This window comes from Phacochoerus africanus, chromosome 7, assembly GCF_016906955.1.
Source record: "Phacochoerus africanus isolate WHEZ1 chromosome 7, ROS_Pafr_v1, whole genome shotgun sequence".
NCBI lineage: Eukaryota > Metazoa > Chordata > Mammalia > Artiodactyla > Suidae > Phacochoerus > Phacochoerus africanus.
In genome coordinates this window covers 65,417,857-65,432,834 of record NC_062550.1, presented here as the reverse complement: position 1 = coordinate 65,432,834, position 14,978 = coordinate 65,417,857, and the positions used below count along the sequence as shown (strand labels likewise).

General features: G+C 33.5%; 1 long non-coding RNA gene across 1 annotated transcript; it reads right to left on the bottom strand.

The window, feature by feature from the left end:
* Window positions 1–1,577: 1,577 nt before the first annotated feature.
* LOC125131805 (uncharacterized) lies at window positions 1,578–11,788 on the bottom strand. The gene is made up of 5 exons (XR_007136022.1): window positions 11,644–11,788; window positions 10,738–10,830; window positions 9,851–9,934; window positions 2,619–2,703; window positions 1,578–2,372 (listed from the first exon to the last, which is right to left on the bottom strand). It is a non-coding gene; the product is annotated as an uncharacterized LOC125131805 (long non-coding RNA).
* Window positions 11,789–14,978: the final 3,190 nt, after the last annotated feature.

Below are 14,978 nucleotides of genomic sequence, written 5' to 3'. Positions count from 1 at the left end.
TTAAGCTTCTTTCAATTTTTGAAATTAGAGTTGATTTCATTCTCATACACTAATATCAACCCTCTACACTTCCTGGGACCCTGAATAGCCAGGAAGGAGCCAAGAGATAGGGCTGAAGTTCTTGCTTGAACTCCTGCATCTTTGTCTAAGAATGATTCTAATATAAATACTTCTGCTTCATTGATTTCATTGAATATTATTCTATCAGGAATTATTCCATTAAATTATTATCATTCCACTAATTAAGATAATTCCTTTGTTATCCTCATAGTTACCTAATATTTTGTTATTATTTTAGTGGTTATCCTGAAAATTTCAACATGCATTCTTGAGTTTATGAATGTCCAAGATAAATAGATGCTCTATCTCTTCTTAGCTATTTTATTAGCCTTAGGTACTCTTAACTTCATATACCTCCCTTTTAATTTAATTACAACACTCACAATGTATTTCGAGATCATGCAGTTTTAAACCATAGACATTAATATTATGGTTTTCTATAATCACTGTTCATTTAGATTTATACCCATGTTATCTATTTCATTGCACTTTATCCTGATTATTGGCTTAACTTGGGATTATTTCCTTAAATCTAAAGACCATGATAGTCTATCCTTAGCGCAGCCTTCAGGGATGAATTTTTTCTCTATGTAAATTATCTTTATTTCACCTATGGAAGATAATTATACCCTCATATGATTCTCATATAGTCAGAATCTTTTCTCTGGAGATATAGTTTTAGTATGGCAGTTGTCTTTCAGTAATTATATGGCTTTCATGTTTTTATACGTTAGCTACCATTTGCTTCTTTACAAGTAAATTCTGTATTTCTCTGCTGGCCCTTCAGCTTTTATTTGTCTTTGGTTTTTAGCAAATATAATGATATGCGTAACTTTGTTTTCTTCTGGGGTTCATAATGCTGTGTCAATATGTAGTTTGAGGTCTTCTATCAGTTTTGGAACATTCTGAGACATTATCTCTTCCACTATTAGTTATGAGTAAATTGTGATTTACAAAAGGAAATTTTGAGGTAACAGATCATTAGGAGACATTGCTTTAACAAACTCATTACTTTTCAGGTACATTTTAAATTTGCTTTTCCTGAAAGAGTTTGCAGATGATCTGTCTATACAAGTTTACTTTGAAGTATAGTATGTAGATGAGATGGGAGCAATGCAGCTAGGAAAGACTTTCAGGTTTGCTTGTTGAAAATTATTCAGAGTGGAGTGCAGCCTTAGTCAGGGAGAATGTTGTCATTATGAGGAGTGTCTTCCAAGAGCACCATGTGGAAATTGTCAGCTTCTATATCATGAATCTACCATCACTGATATGGAATGAAGTTTTTATTAAAGGCAATTAACAGAACATGAATCCAATGAAAAAGAAGAAACAATACAGAGGAAACAGCCACATAGTAGATGAGAACTAAAAAACAAAGACATATTTTCAAAGCTCACTAGAATCTACTAAGGGAAAAAAATCACTTCTATTAATCTCTTTTTGTTTAATATTCCAGGAGATAATTAGTATAAAAAGTTACTCTTCATGAAGAACTAGTATAGTGTTTCATTCTTGGAAGTTATTTTTCTCATTTATTCCTCTCTGAAATATATATCCTGGAGAAAAAAGTAAATCTATAGCTCTGTATATTTATAAAGAAGCAATATTCTTACAACTTGATGTGATATGATTTTTTATTTTAGGGTCAGCATGTTGTAATGGTTTGATGCATGTTCTCTAGAGTAAAGCAATATTGGCTTAAATCATGTCTCTAATTCTTACTAGCTAGACAATTCTGGAAATATTTCTTATCTTCTCTTGGCCTGCTTCTTTATCATTTGGCAACAACAATAATAAGGTTATTGGGGCAGTACAGCTTTAATACATGATATATTCAAGTAGTATATGAATACTAGAAGAAATCAATAGATGTTAAATATTTCTTAAGTGCTAATTATGACTGAATGCCCTTTAGTTTTATGTTCTATGTGGTATCCCCCCTTCATTTGCCAAGGTCTGAAATTGTAATATATCAATATTTACTTTTCTATGCAAATATATTTATAATTTAAGCATCACATAATCATTTAAGCCCATATTTTGATATTTTGGGTTTGGTTAAGAAAGCTCCAAATATTATAATATATAGAGTTTAGCATGTTTGAATGAACTCAAGATGTAAAAATATCTCTATACTTATCTTCTGCACAAAAAAATATAGAAAGAAATATCATGCCATATATTTCCAGTTCTTCCTTGTTATGTGTCTTGATTAGACTGGATCTCAGTACCTGAGAACATTTTCCTTGTTGCCAAGATTTTATTTTCAGCACAAGTAAAATATCAATTTTCTTCAGAGAAGGACCAGTTACCTTTACAAACAAAAAGTATATACATGAAGATAACTTTGTCACCCATGATATCTCTATGTACTATAATTTTTGTATTAACTTTTTCAATTATGCTTTCCAACTTCAAGAGAAGTTCATGATAGACGAGAATTTCTCTAAGTGCACTGTGTTATTAATTTTGATCTTATATTTACTAATTGTATACATACCTCGAGATTTAAACAGTTTACATTAATATCAAGATTCCCATTGTAACCCAACACATACCTGTTTGGCTATATTATTTCGCAGTATGAAACCCCTCTTTGCAGACTGGTTTCATTTGTCTTCAGAATCCCTTCTAGACAAGAAACTGAAATGTGTAAAATTTATAAAATACACTTTAAGACATCACTTCTAAAGATTGAGAATGCAAATAAAATAGAAATTTAAAGCATTTTAAATACAATTTATCCATTCATTTTAAATTATTAACTGCAGAAAATACTGGGAAGTATTATATGCAAATGACTGATATAAAGTGTGAACTTGTTATTTATGACAGATATTTATGAGGTAATGACTGATGTTTTAATAACTGAAAGTTTTCACATCTGATTGATGCTATTCTAAGCAGTTAGTAAATCTGGACAGTCAGGACATAATGATCAAAGCTGTCTTTGGAGCAAATGCCTTTGACATAGTACACATCTGATCAGTCACAAAGCACTATTTATTCTGTCACTACAATTCTTCATGTCTGTTCCCTTCTTCACAATAACATAACATTTTCCATATTCAGATTTTTATTATTGTTATGTTGAGCTTTTATAATATTCTACAAACTTTCTGCCACCAGTTCTCAATTTCCACTATTTTCCCCAAAAGCCACTAGAGTTAATACTCTCAATGCATAGCTTTACTAATGCTATACTTTCAACCATCTTCAGAGACTAGCAATTATTTATGCACTAGAATTCAATCTCATTAAAATAAACAGTTTATAAAATTGTGACTTTTTTAATAACTGTATTTTAAACTATGTTCAAATATAAAACCTTTAACACAGAGAATTTCACATTGATGTATTTTGTTTTAATTTGAAGAATCTGGTCCTCCAGGTAACACAACTTTAATTAAAACAAAAATAGAGGGAGTTCCCATTGTGGTACAGTGGAAATGAGCCCAACTAGTATCCATGAGGACGTGGGTTCGATCCCTGGCCCCTTGCTCAATGGGTTGGAGAGCTGGCATTTCTGTGAGCTGTATTGTAAGCCACAGATGCAGCTCAAATCCTGTGTTGCTGTGGCTGTGTGCTGTGGTGTAGGCTGGCAGCTGTAGCTCTGATTTCACCCCTAGCCTGGGAACTTCTACATGCTGTGTGTGCTGCCCTAAAAAGCAAAAAAAAATTTAAAAATTAAAAAAATTTTTAAAAAGGAAGAAGAAAAAAGTAGAGTGAATGGAATACTCCTAGTTCAAATTTGTTTTGTTTAGTCTGAATGGTCTCTGGTTACTTCTAAGAGATTTTGGAGACTTCCCATAAATTGTACAAAAAATCTATCTGAAGACCTTATTTTATAAATGTCTGATCCCAGTCCAACTAAAAAATTATGTAACTTGTTAAAAGTCAAATTTCGGAGTTCCTGTCTTGGCTCAGTGGGTTAAGAACCTGACTAGTATTCATGAGGATGTGAGTTTGATACCTGGATTTCTCAATGCATTAAGAATCCAGCATTGCTGTGAGCTGTGGCATGGGTCTCAGGGGCAGCTGAGATCTGACATTGCTGTGGCTGAAGTGTAGAGCTGCAGTTGCAGCTCTGATTTGACCCCTAGCCTGGGAACTTACATATGCTGCAGGTGAAGCCCCAAAAAGAAAAAAAAAAATCAAATTTCAATTGGTCAAGTGCAGAATTATATGGCCAAGACTTTAGTTCTCTATATGTTATTCAAGCTGGAGCCCAAAATACATTGCTGGGCTCATAAGAATAAATTGTAATAGAGGGTGGAGCAAGATGGCAAAGTAAGAAGATGTGGAGCTCACCTCCCCCCACAGACACATCAAAAATACATTTACATGTGGAACAGTTCTCCTGGAAAACTAACTGGAAACTGCCAGAAATACTCCTCTACAACCAAGGTTGTAAGGGTGATATACAAGTAATTGGGTAGGACTAGGAGAAAAGCATTGGATGGGAACCTGTGTCCTGGGAGGGGACTAATAAAAAAGGGAGATTGCATGGGTGGACACTTGCCCCAGTGAGGGGGTTGAGCTACAGCCTGGGCATCCCAGTCTTGTGGTTCTACATGGAGGAGACAAGCCCCCTTGGCTTCCTGGAGAAGCTCCAGGACAGAAAGAGGACATAGAGAAGCTTACATGCCACTACATGAGGAGTGCAAGGGTGGTGGCTCTAGTGTGGTCCTTGGAGGAGCAGTGGCAAAGTCCCCAGTGTAGGAAGTCCCCAGTGTAGGAAGAAGGAAAAATACACACTTAAGGGAAACATAGCTAGTGTGAACCCAGAGCTCAGGACTTCTGCCCTAGCAACTTGGGAGCAGATTCTAAGGGCCACTGAGCAGAGAGGAAGGTCCACCTTATACACAGATGAGATCTATGTGATAATAAGATAAAGTGTGCCAATCTACACACAATAGGGGTTCCAGAAGAGAGATAAAAGTGGATCAAAAATGTATTTGAAGAAAGTATGGTTGAAAACTTCCCAAACATAGAGAAGGAAACAGATATCTAGCTAGGTACAGGAAGCATAGAGGGTCCCAAACAAGATGAAACCAGACAGATCCACCAAGACCTATCATAATTAAAATGGCAAAATTACAGGTAAAGAGAGAATCCTAAATGCAGCAAGAAACAAATAGAGTCAATTACAAGAGAACCCCCATAACGCTATCAGTGATGTCTCTGTGGAAACTTTGCAGACCAGAAGGGACTGTTTTTTTTCTCTTGGATATATTCAAAGTCCTGAAAGAGAAATACTTCCAACTTAGGATACTATCCAGAAAGATTATCATTTAGAATAGAAGGAGAGATAAAGAATATTTTAAACAAGCAAAAACTAATAGAATTCAGCAATACTAAACCTACACTAAAAGAAATATTAAAGGGTCTTCTTCAAATAGATAAAAGTAAGAATTCTATGGGAAAGGGAAAATACCAATAGAAAAGGAAAATATATAATCAAAATTGAAGATCACTTAAACCAGGATGTAGATTAAAAAACAAAAAAACCCTCAAATATATTAAGTATATGTACACTATGGGTATACATATGATTTTATATTGGGCTTTTTTCTCTTATTTTGCTATACTTGTTTTATGCCAGTACTGTGATGTTAATTATTTATAACCTGATAGACTATTTTGGTAGCTGGAAGGACTAGATTGATACTTCTCTTGTTAATATATTTCAATATGTGTTTTGTTAATCATAATTTTTATTTCTATGTATTATTTTTAATTAACATACTTATCATGAAAATACATTTGTATTGGAATCACCTAAAATCTTAGATGAATCGGGAAGAGTAATCTACACAGTATTAATTTTCCACCAAGGTCGATTTACTATATGCTCAATTCGTTAAATGCTCTTCTTTGTGTTTTTAATGAAGTATAGTATTTTTCATGAATCATATACATTGTTAGGTGAATTAATTTATTTAATCAAAAGTATTCACTGAGTACCTCTAATATGAGAAAATAGTTTTCAAAAGGAAAGGATAAAATGTAGAGCAAATATAGAAAGAGGCCTTTTTTTTTTTTTTTTTTTGCTTTTTAGGGCCACACCCAAAGCATATGGAGTCCAATTGGAGCTACAATTGCCGGCCTACACACAGCTACAGCAACGCTGGGTCTGAGCCGCATCTGTGACCTATACCACAGCTCATGGCAACGCCTGATCCTTAACCCACTGAATGAGGCCAGGGATTGAATTGGCAACCTCATGATTCCTAGCAGATTTGTTTCCACTGAGCCACGACAGGAACTCCAGATATGGCCTTTGTTTTAACAAGCTAATCACCTAGTAGGAGAGACAGACATTAAGTAAATAACTACACATAGAACTATACAAGTGAGGCTGAAAAATGGTATAAATGAATGGTACAAAAGATTTCGTAGTAGAGAAAGTTGGCCAAATTATAATTAATTGATTAGTCTAGGATTTGGTTATCTAGAAAAAAATGTAGAAGTGGATATATATACATACACACACACACACATTATATATATATATAATATATATTTATATTATGTTAATATAATATTAACATATATATATATCTGACAGATTCACTTTGCTGTATACCTGAAACTAATACAATATTGAAAGTCAACTACACCTCGATAGAATTTTTTAGATTTTTAAAAAAATTAAAAAGTAAAAGGAAGGATGCTTCAGGTAAAAAGTGAAACAAAACAGTCTATGCATATGCTTTGTAGCTAGAGGGATCACAGGTAGTTATAATTCATATCAATCGACCTTGAGAAGTCCTGATTTATGCTTGTTGTCCCACAGTAATTATTAACCTCATCCACTATCATTCCTAAAATTATCCTTGTTTTTCTGATGCTACATGGTAACTCTAACGCTGAGTTATCCAGTGAATTAAAGGACAACTACTGATTGGAGCCTAGAGAGTGAGAAACTATGTGACACTAGCTGGGGTACAGAGCCATGGACCAAGTTAGGAATGACCTTATAAACCACGTTAAAGCTTTTAAAATTTATTATTGAATTTACAGTATTAAAGAGCTAACAGTGAAGTTATGGTGAATTTACAGAATTTATATTTTGAAGTGGTTACTCTAGAAATGATTACAAGAAGTCAAGCATGGAGGAGAAAGAGAAAGAGAGGTAGGGTTAGAGAAAAAGAGAGAGAGGGAATGGGAGAGAGAATTGTCTTGGATCTGATAGGTAGTAATGCAAATGTAGAGAAGTGTACTAGTTCACTAAATTGAGAAAATCAGTGGCAATTAGATAACACAGTAGATTCCTCTGTTCATTTCACTAGATATCAGTTTCCAAGAAAGACAAGAGTATTAAAATATCTTTTTTTTTTTTTTGTCTTTTTAATGCTGCACCTGAGGCATATCGAAGTTCATGGGCTAGAGGTCCAATCGGAGCTGTGGCTCCAGCCTATGCCAGAGCCACAGCAATGCAGGATCCCAGCCATGTCTGCAACCTACACCACAGCTCACGACAACGCCGGATCCTGGACCCACTGAGCAAGGCCAGGGATCGAATCCGAGTCCTCATGGATGCCAGTCCGGTTCATTAACTCTGAACCATGACAGGAATTTCAAATATCTCCTTTTCTTTCTTGATGCTGGTAAGGATTTGGACTGGGAAGATTGTCTGTTTAAAAATATTATGGGCTAGGTGCTTTTCAAGATATTGAAGAAGAAAAGTCAAGTGAGAGGCTTAATACGTGGACCTGGATGTTAAACCACTAGCTCTTGATGATATATAATGAAACTCTTAAATTTGTATCCAGCATTGTTATTAACATGTTATTCTTATCATGATTGCTTTTTTTCAGTAGACTTTCTTGGTATATATGAGTAAGAAAGCATAATATCTACTTATAATTTTAAACTTAAATATTTAATTTTAAATACGTGCATCTAATAATTTTTCCTGCATTATTGATTTCTTTGCCTAGGACATCCAAATGAACACTGAATAATAGCAATTATATCAGTCATCCTTGTCTTCATGATTCTTTGAAAATGATTCTAATTTTTTTTTAACCCTGAAAGATATTTGGTAAAAAATCTTCCTTCTACTTGCAGTTATTACTTTTCTCCTCTATACTGAAAAATCTGGTAAATGTACAAACCCTCCCTTGCCGTTAACCAAAATCTGTTCATCGTGTAGTGTTATTTCAGTACAGTAATGTATTATGCTAACTTTTTTTTGTAGCATTTGGTTTCTGTGTTTGTGAGGGATAATGTTCTAAAATATTTTCTTGTGTATGAAAATAACTTGAATAGTGCTGTGCTTACATTATAAATTTAGGTTGGAATTTTCCAGCTTTTGTTAGCTACTAAATAATTTGTCTACAAGTGATTTTTTTGCTATTAAGATATTTTCAAGTTCATTCCTAAAAATTATCAGTCAGGTACCTATTTGGATGCACAGAAATATGCATTCAAATGGATTATTTATTTATCTATAGAATGTATTTATATTATTCAATTTCTCTACATTGTCTTGAGTCTCTTTATCATCATATATGCCTTTGTAGGAAATCATACATTTAACAAGGTTTTTATTTTATAAATGATATAGTTTGCTCTGTTCTAATTTATTTAGACCTACTGAATGCCTTTTGAATAAATTTGTCCTTTATGTGTTTTGGGCTTTCGTTTTCTCTGCTTTGTGAATATAAATTATCTTACTTTTTGTATTTGAAGGAATTCTTCACATTTCTAGATTGCTAATTGTGGTGACTGATAACTTTACTCTTTAAAAAGACATATGTAATTTTAAGACATACTGGGTTCAAGCAATGTGTAGACCCATCTAGCATACTGATAAGTTTTATCTTTTTTTTTTTTTTTTTTTTTTTTTTGCTTTTTAGGGTCACACCCATGGTATACGAAAGTCTCCAGGCTAGGGGTCAAATTGGAGCTGCAGCTGCTGGCCTACGCCACAGCACAGCTACAGTAACTAGGGATCCAAGCCATTCCTACAACCTACACCACAGCACACAGCAACAACAGGTCCACGACCCACTGAGTGAGACCTAGGATCAAACCAGCATCCTCATGGATACTAGTTAGATTTGTTTTTGTTATGCTACAAGAGGAACTTCAGTTTTTTTCATTTTTTGATGACTCTCTGCTTACCGTCTTTTATTTCCTCTATTAAATTCTTTCTTTCAAATTACCTGACTTGGCCTTACAGTTAATTTTTAACAACTCTACCAATAAATTCTATAAATATTTTTGAGTTTTAGCACATCTCAAGCTGGTGACTCTAAAGTCAATAGCAATATGATAAAATATAGAATGCTGCTATTATTTTTCATTTTTATCAAATACTCACTATCCATTCACATTTTTGATCAGATCACCAGGCCTATGCTATTGATGAAAACTCTAAAATTGAATTGCTAAAATTACTTCTATATAATTAAAATAACAAAGGAGACCTTTTAAAATAAGTTGAGGAAATCCTTAGATTCTGTTTTAGATTATACAAAAATCGCATTCTAGGTGTTCCCATTGTGGTGCAGAGGAAATGAACCTAACATGAGGATGAAGGTTCAATCCCGGGCCTTGCTCAGTGGGTCGGAGATCCAGCATTGCCATGAGCTGTGGTGGAGGTCACAGATGCTGCTCAGATCCTGCATTGCTGTGGCTGAGGCACAGGCTGGTAGCTACAGGTCCAATTTGACCCCTAGCCTGGGAACTTCCATATGCTGCAGGTGTGGCCCTAAAAAGCAAACAAATGTATTCTAGTAATTTTCGACAAATTAATGCAAAACTGAAAAATGCTTACCTTTAGCTATCATAATTGAAGCTATTATCAGAGCAATTAAATAGAGCAAGGCAAATATCACTGCAGCAATGCACCATGGAGATCCTGCCCAAAGAGAGAGAAGTGGTTCACTGATGATCAATGGAAACAAGGTTAAGGAGTTGGGGTTAGAAGGAATTTGGGTTAGGAACACTCCACCCATTAGAACTGGACTGAACTCTAAGCCCATGGGAGTACTGCATGGTTAGTATTCTCCAGTCTGTGAGGAAAACTCTAAAAATTATTTTGAAGATTTGGAAATAGCCAGGGGAAATATTAATATTTTTGTGTAGGAATGTTCTTGAATTCACAAGTTTCTCTACTGAAGAAATTTGTGATTACAAAGGAGCACTTTGGAAATCCTACTAGAGCTTTAAATTATCACACTCTTTAATTAAAAATTTTTTTTCTTCCATCTTTGTGACAGAACTAGTTTAAGAATAAAACTCCTGCTTTAGCTGTTGGCCCTGACGGATATTCTGTGACAGTTTTGATAAAAGTCTGTTGATTATGACATACCTCACAAATGCCACTCTCTTTTAGAAATACTGCAGCATTACATGAGCATTTACTTTTGGTAAAGCTAAAATATCAAACCGGACAAGTATCTATGAAATATTTATTATTCTATGGGTACAGTACATCATTTTAAGCCATTGTTCCTTGTTGAAACAAAATGATCAGTAGGTCATTGTTCATTGTCATTTGCTCTTAACACAGGACTTTGGGTCACTATGACCAATTAAAAATTGTTGGTATGAAAGATGAAATCCAATTCAGATATTAGTCCTTGAATATTTGTTCTCATTACTGGTTCATTAAAATAGCAAAGCAAAAAAGGGAATTTAAAATTAAAAAATTTTTTTTACCTCTTCTCTTTAAAATCCTGTTTTTTTCCCTCTCCTGATTTGAAGAGTCATAAATTTTGACTTGAGTGTATGTTACATCTTCCTCACAAAACTCTAGAAAACATATTAGTAAAATGTAAGCAATGATTATAATTTTATATATTCACATGTATGTATTTATACATATTTTATGATACATATATACAATTGAAGAGCATGTTAGAAATCATAAGCAAATTTGCCCCTGCTTTTTCAATTGGCTCAGTTAGGCAGTTGCTTTGTAAAATGTGCTATTTTTTCTTTTTTAATCCTTTGTTTCTTATCTATAAAATAGGAATGTCAATAGTATTTATTAATAGATATATTGTGGAGACTCCGTTAATGTACATAAAAAGTCAATAGCACAGTGCTTGGAGCAATAAACATGAAATAAGTGTTATTATTGTAATACAGAGTAATTGTAAAAATACAATGGGTGATAGCATCAAGAGTAACACTGGTTGCAGCAGTAAGACAAAGAATTAAACAGTTAATTTACCTATAATTTAAATGTCTATAAATTCTCCTTCCTATAGCTGAATTTAGTCTTAATGAAAGAAGCATGAGAAAAAAAAACATCTAATTCTTCCCAGGTAGGTAAATTTTCTTAGCAACATATTGAATGTACTCCTTCAGTGCAAGTGAAGCAGAACTCAGTCATAAACTCAAGAACATTTTTCCAAATAATACTAAATCTAACTTTGTTGTAAATATTTACTCATCAATGATTATCTGAAATTGAAATCTTCAATAGGAAAATTTTTTAATTCAATTATAAAGACAAAAGATTTTTAGCTCTTCCTCTAAAGGTACGTAGCTACGGACTTTGTTATTTTTGGTATTATTTTCTCATTAAATAAAGGGATTGCTTAGAAATAGCAGCAGTACCTGTATTCATTTCACACAATTCCTCTGGCAAAGAATGATGATCAATAAAGGGGCTGGATGGTGCTGGTGTCTCTTGTTCCATAGGTGAGTTTAGATTGCGTGGATCAGATGATTAGCAGAGGGTCAGAATGAAACAGGATCAAGGAAACAGATCTCTTCATATTGCAACATCAGACAGGATGTTTACCCCAAATTTAATGAATAAAGTACTTTTACACTTAAGAAAATAAAAGTCAATGTAATTCAGCCCTTATTGATTAAATTTGTTATTCCTCCATGTATAACAAAGCCCTTTGTTATCTCCAAAGATAAACTTTTATTTAAAATCATATTAATCATGATTTCTTCTCTGCCTTGTTATTTTTCAAAAACAATGAATAAACAATGAAGTCTAAAACAATTTTATGTGGATAAATGACATACTGTAATAAATAAAATGTTACAAATGCTGATTTTAGATATATATTTGTATTGTTATACATATTCATATTCATTGTTTGAATGTTTCGTAGAGAAAATTAAAATGACATAAAACTCCATTACTTTAATACAACCTCTGTTGAAGTAAGTATTCATAACTTTCGTCTTAGTTTTCAAGTGTCCAATGGATGGTAAAAAAACAATTTAACTATCAATAAGTTAAATAATAAGTTATAATGTATCTCTATAATAAAATTTTCACAGTCTTTAAGTATAGATGATATAGTCCTACAAATTTTGATACGACTAATTTTCTATGATATACTAAGTGGGAAAAGGTACAAAATTATTGCATGATATGATTTTATATTATATTTGGTAGAAAAAATCTATTATCTGTGTGCTTACCGTATAATAATATGTACCTAATCCATACATTTCAGATTGTAATGTAAAAAATTTAGGTGACTAACTTGGTAAATTTTTGTTTTTATGCATGGAGTTTTCCATTTTTGCTTTGCTGTTTTTAATTAACATAACATTTTTATAATTGAAAAGATTAAAATGTGCATGTGTGCAATTTCATTCTCAGCCTAATGTGTGCTGTGAGATATTCACACCACAGTGACCACAGGGGCCCCTGCCCTCACCTTTGATCAATATAAATAAACTTCATAGCAAAAGAATATAATTTGACTAGGAGACTATAAGTGTTCTTAGGTCTTGTGTTGTGGAAGAGGGTAAAGACAATTTTCAGTTATAGATGTTAATAGTGTATGTACACATGCTTTAAGTTCAAGTAAATGTGAAAAAGATGGAAAGAAAGTATAACTTCAAAAATCATGGAGGACAACATAAGTTGAGAAAAACATTAAATCCAAAAGAAGCTAGAAAAAAGATGGAAAAAAAACGGGTATAGACAGGACAAACAGAAAGCATAAAATTATGATATTGATAAAAAATGAAATATATCAACAGTAAATACGGATGCTTTAAATGCTCTCATAAAAAGATAAAAATGATCACATGGATTTTTTTAATTTAAATGTTGCGTTTTATTTACAAAATTCATATCTAGTACATAAGGATGCACAATGGTTGATGATAAAAGATAAAAAATATATATAAAGCAGACAAGGATCAAATTAAAGCAGTTATGGCTCTTGATATCTGACAAAATACACTTTAATGCAAAATCAAATACTGAAGATGTCTTTCTTAATGATAATAAAAGTTTTCATTCAATTTTGATTTAGTTCAATCACAATTTTTTTTTTGTCTTTTTGCCATTTCTTGGGCCGCTCCCGTGGCATATGGAGGTTCCCAGGTTAGGGGTCAAATCGGAGCTGTAGCCACCGGCCTACGCCAGAGCCACAGCAACACAGGATCCGAGCTGCGTCTGCAACGTACACCACAGCTCACGGCAACGCCGGATCGTTAACCCACTGAGCAAGGGCAGGGATTGAACCCGCAACCTCATGGTTCCTAGTCCGATTCGTTAACCACTGCACCACGACAGGAACTCCTCAATCACAATTTTAATATAACTTTTTAATATAGCTTCAAAATGTAGCAAGGATAAATTATATGTATATACAGAAATAGCAATAAACAAAACATGTTCAAAGCCTTTTTCCTAGTGTTTCTTTTGGAAATGTATCATTATTCTTCATATTCTTCAGATTTCATTAAAAATGTGGGTTTTTTGTGAACTACTTTTCTTCCCTATCTTTTATCCCAATTAATGTTTTGTTTGCTTGTTTGTTTTTTGGTCTTGTAGGGCCACACTTGCAGCAAATGGAAGTTCCCAGGCTAGGAGTCGAATTGGAGCTGTTGCTGCTGGCCTACAGCACAGCCACAGAAAGCAGGATCTGAGCCATGTCTTCAACCTACACCACAGCTCACAGCAATGCCAGAATCTTAACCCACTGAGCGAGGCCAGGTATCAAAACCGTGTCCTCATGGATACAAGTCAGGTTTGTTACCACTGAGCCACAATGGGAACTCCTTTTTTTTATTATTATTAATGTTAATTAGACTTCCTAAATTTAGGCATTGGTGTCTCATTATCATTGGGTTGATAAAGTCTTTGCTATTAATTTTACAGAGATCATATCTGCCTCTTTCTCTCTTCACTCTGAAGTGCTACCTTCTAAATGCATTTATTTAAGTTGCTTCATGTTCTACCTTTTTTATCTATGTGGTATATTTTAAACAGTGGCTTTAGACATGTCTTCCAGTTCATTAATTTTCTCTTCATCTGTGTCAAAGTAGATGGTAAACATATTGAATATTTATTTTATTTTATTGTATTTTTACTTAGTACTTTTTCAAATCTACTTAGTCATTTTAAGAGTTTCTTTTTCCCTAAACACATTGCCAAATTTGCCTTATATTCCTTTCAACACTGTAATATAAATTAGTGTTTGATTATTATAGGAATAATTTTGTGAACGTCTCCTGCTGTCATTTTTGTTCTTGGCTGGTTCTTTCTAAGGTGCCTTGTTTACACATGTGCTGAGTTAAGTTTTTTTGTTTGTTTCTGACTCTGAGCCTTTCATCTTCCTCACCAATTTATTCAGGAGAAGTTATTAAGCCTGGGAAGAAAGACTTGTCCTAAAGAGTATTTGCATTTTATTTTGCTAGGTGACAAAGAAACATTGTTTTGGACACATTTGAAATAAAGTCTTGGGGAAGTGATGTCACCAGGATAGAAACATCATTTCTGACTCCAGCCACCCTCAAAGAAGACAACTAGCAACTATTCATAGACAAGATACCATTGTGAAAATCCTAGAACATGAGAATGAAGGTGAAGTCCCCCCCACAATGCTTAAACTATAGAAACCAAGAAGGACTGTATCTGAAGGGTAAAAGGAATGGTTACGTTCTGACCACAATATATGTGATAAATC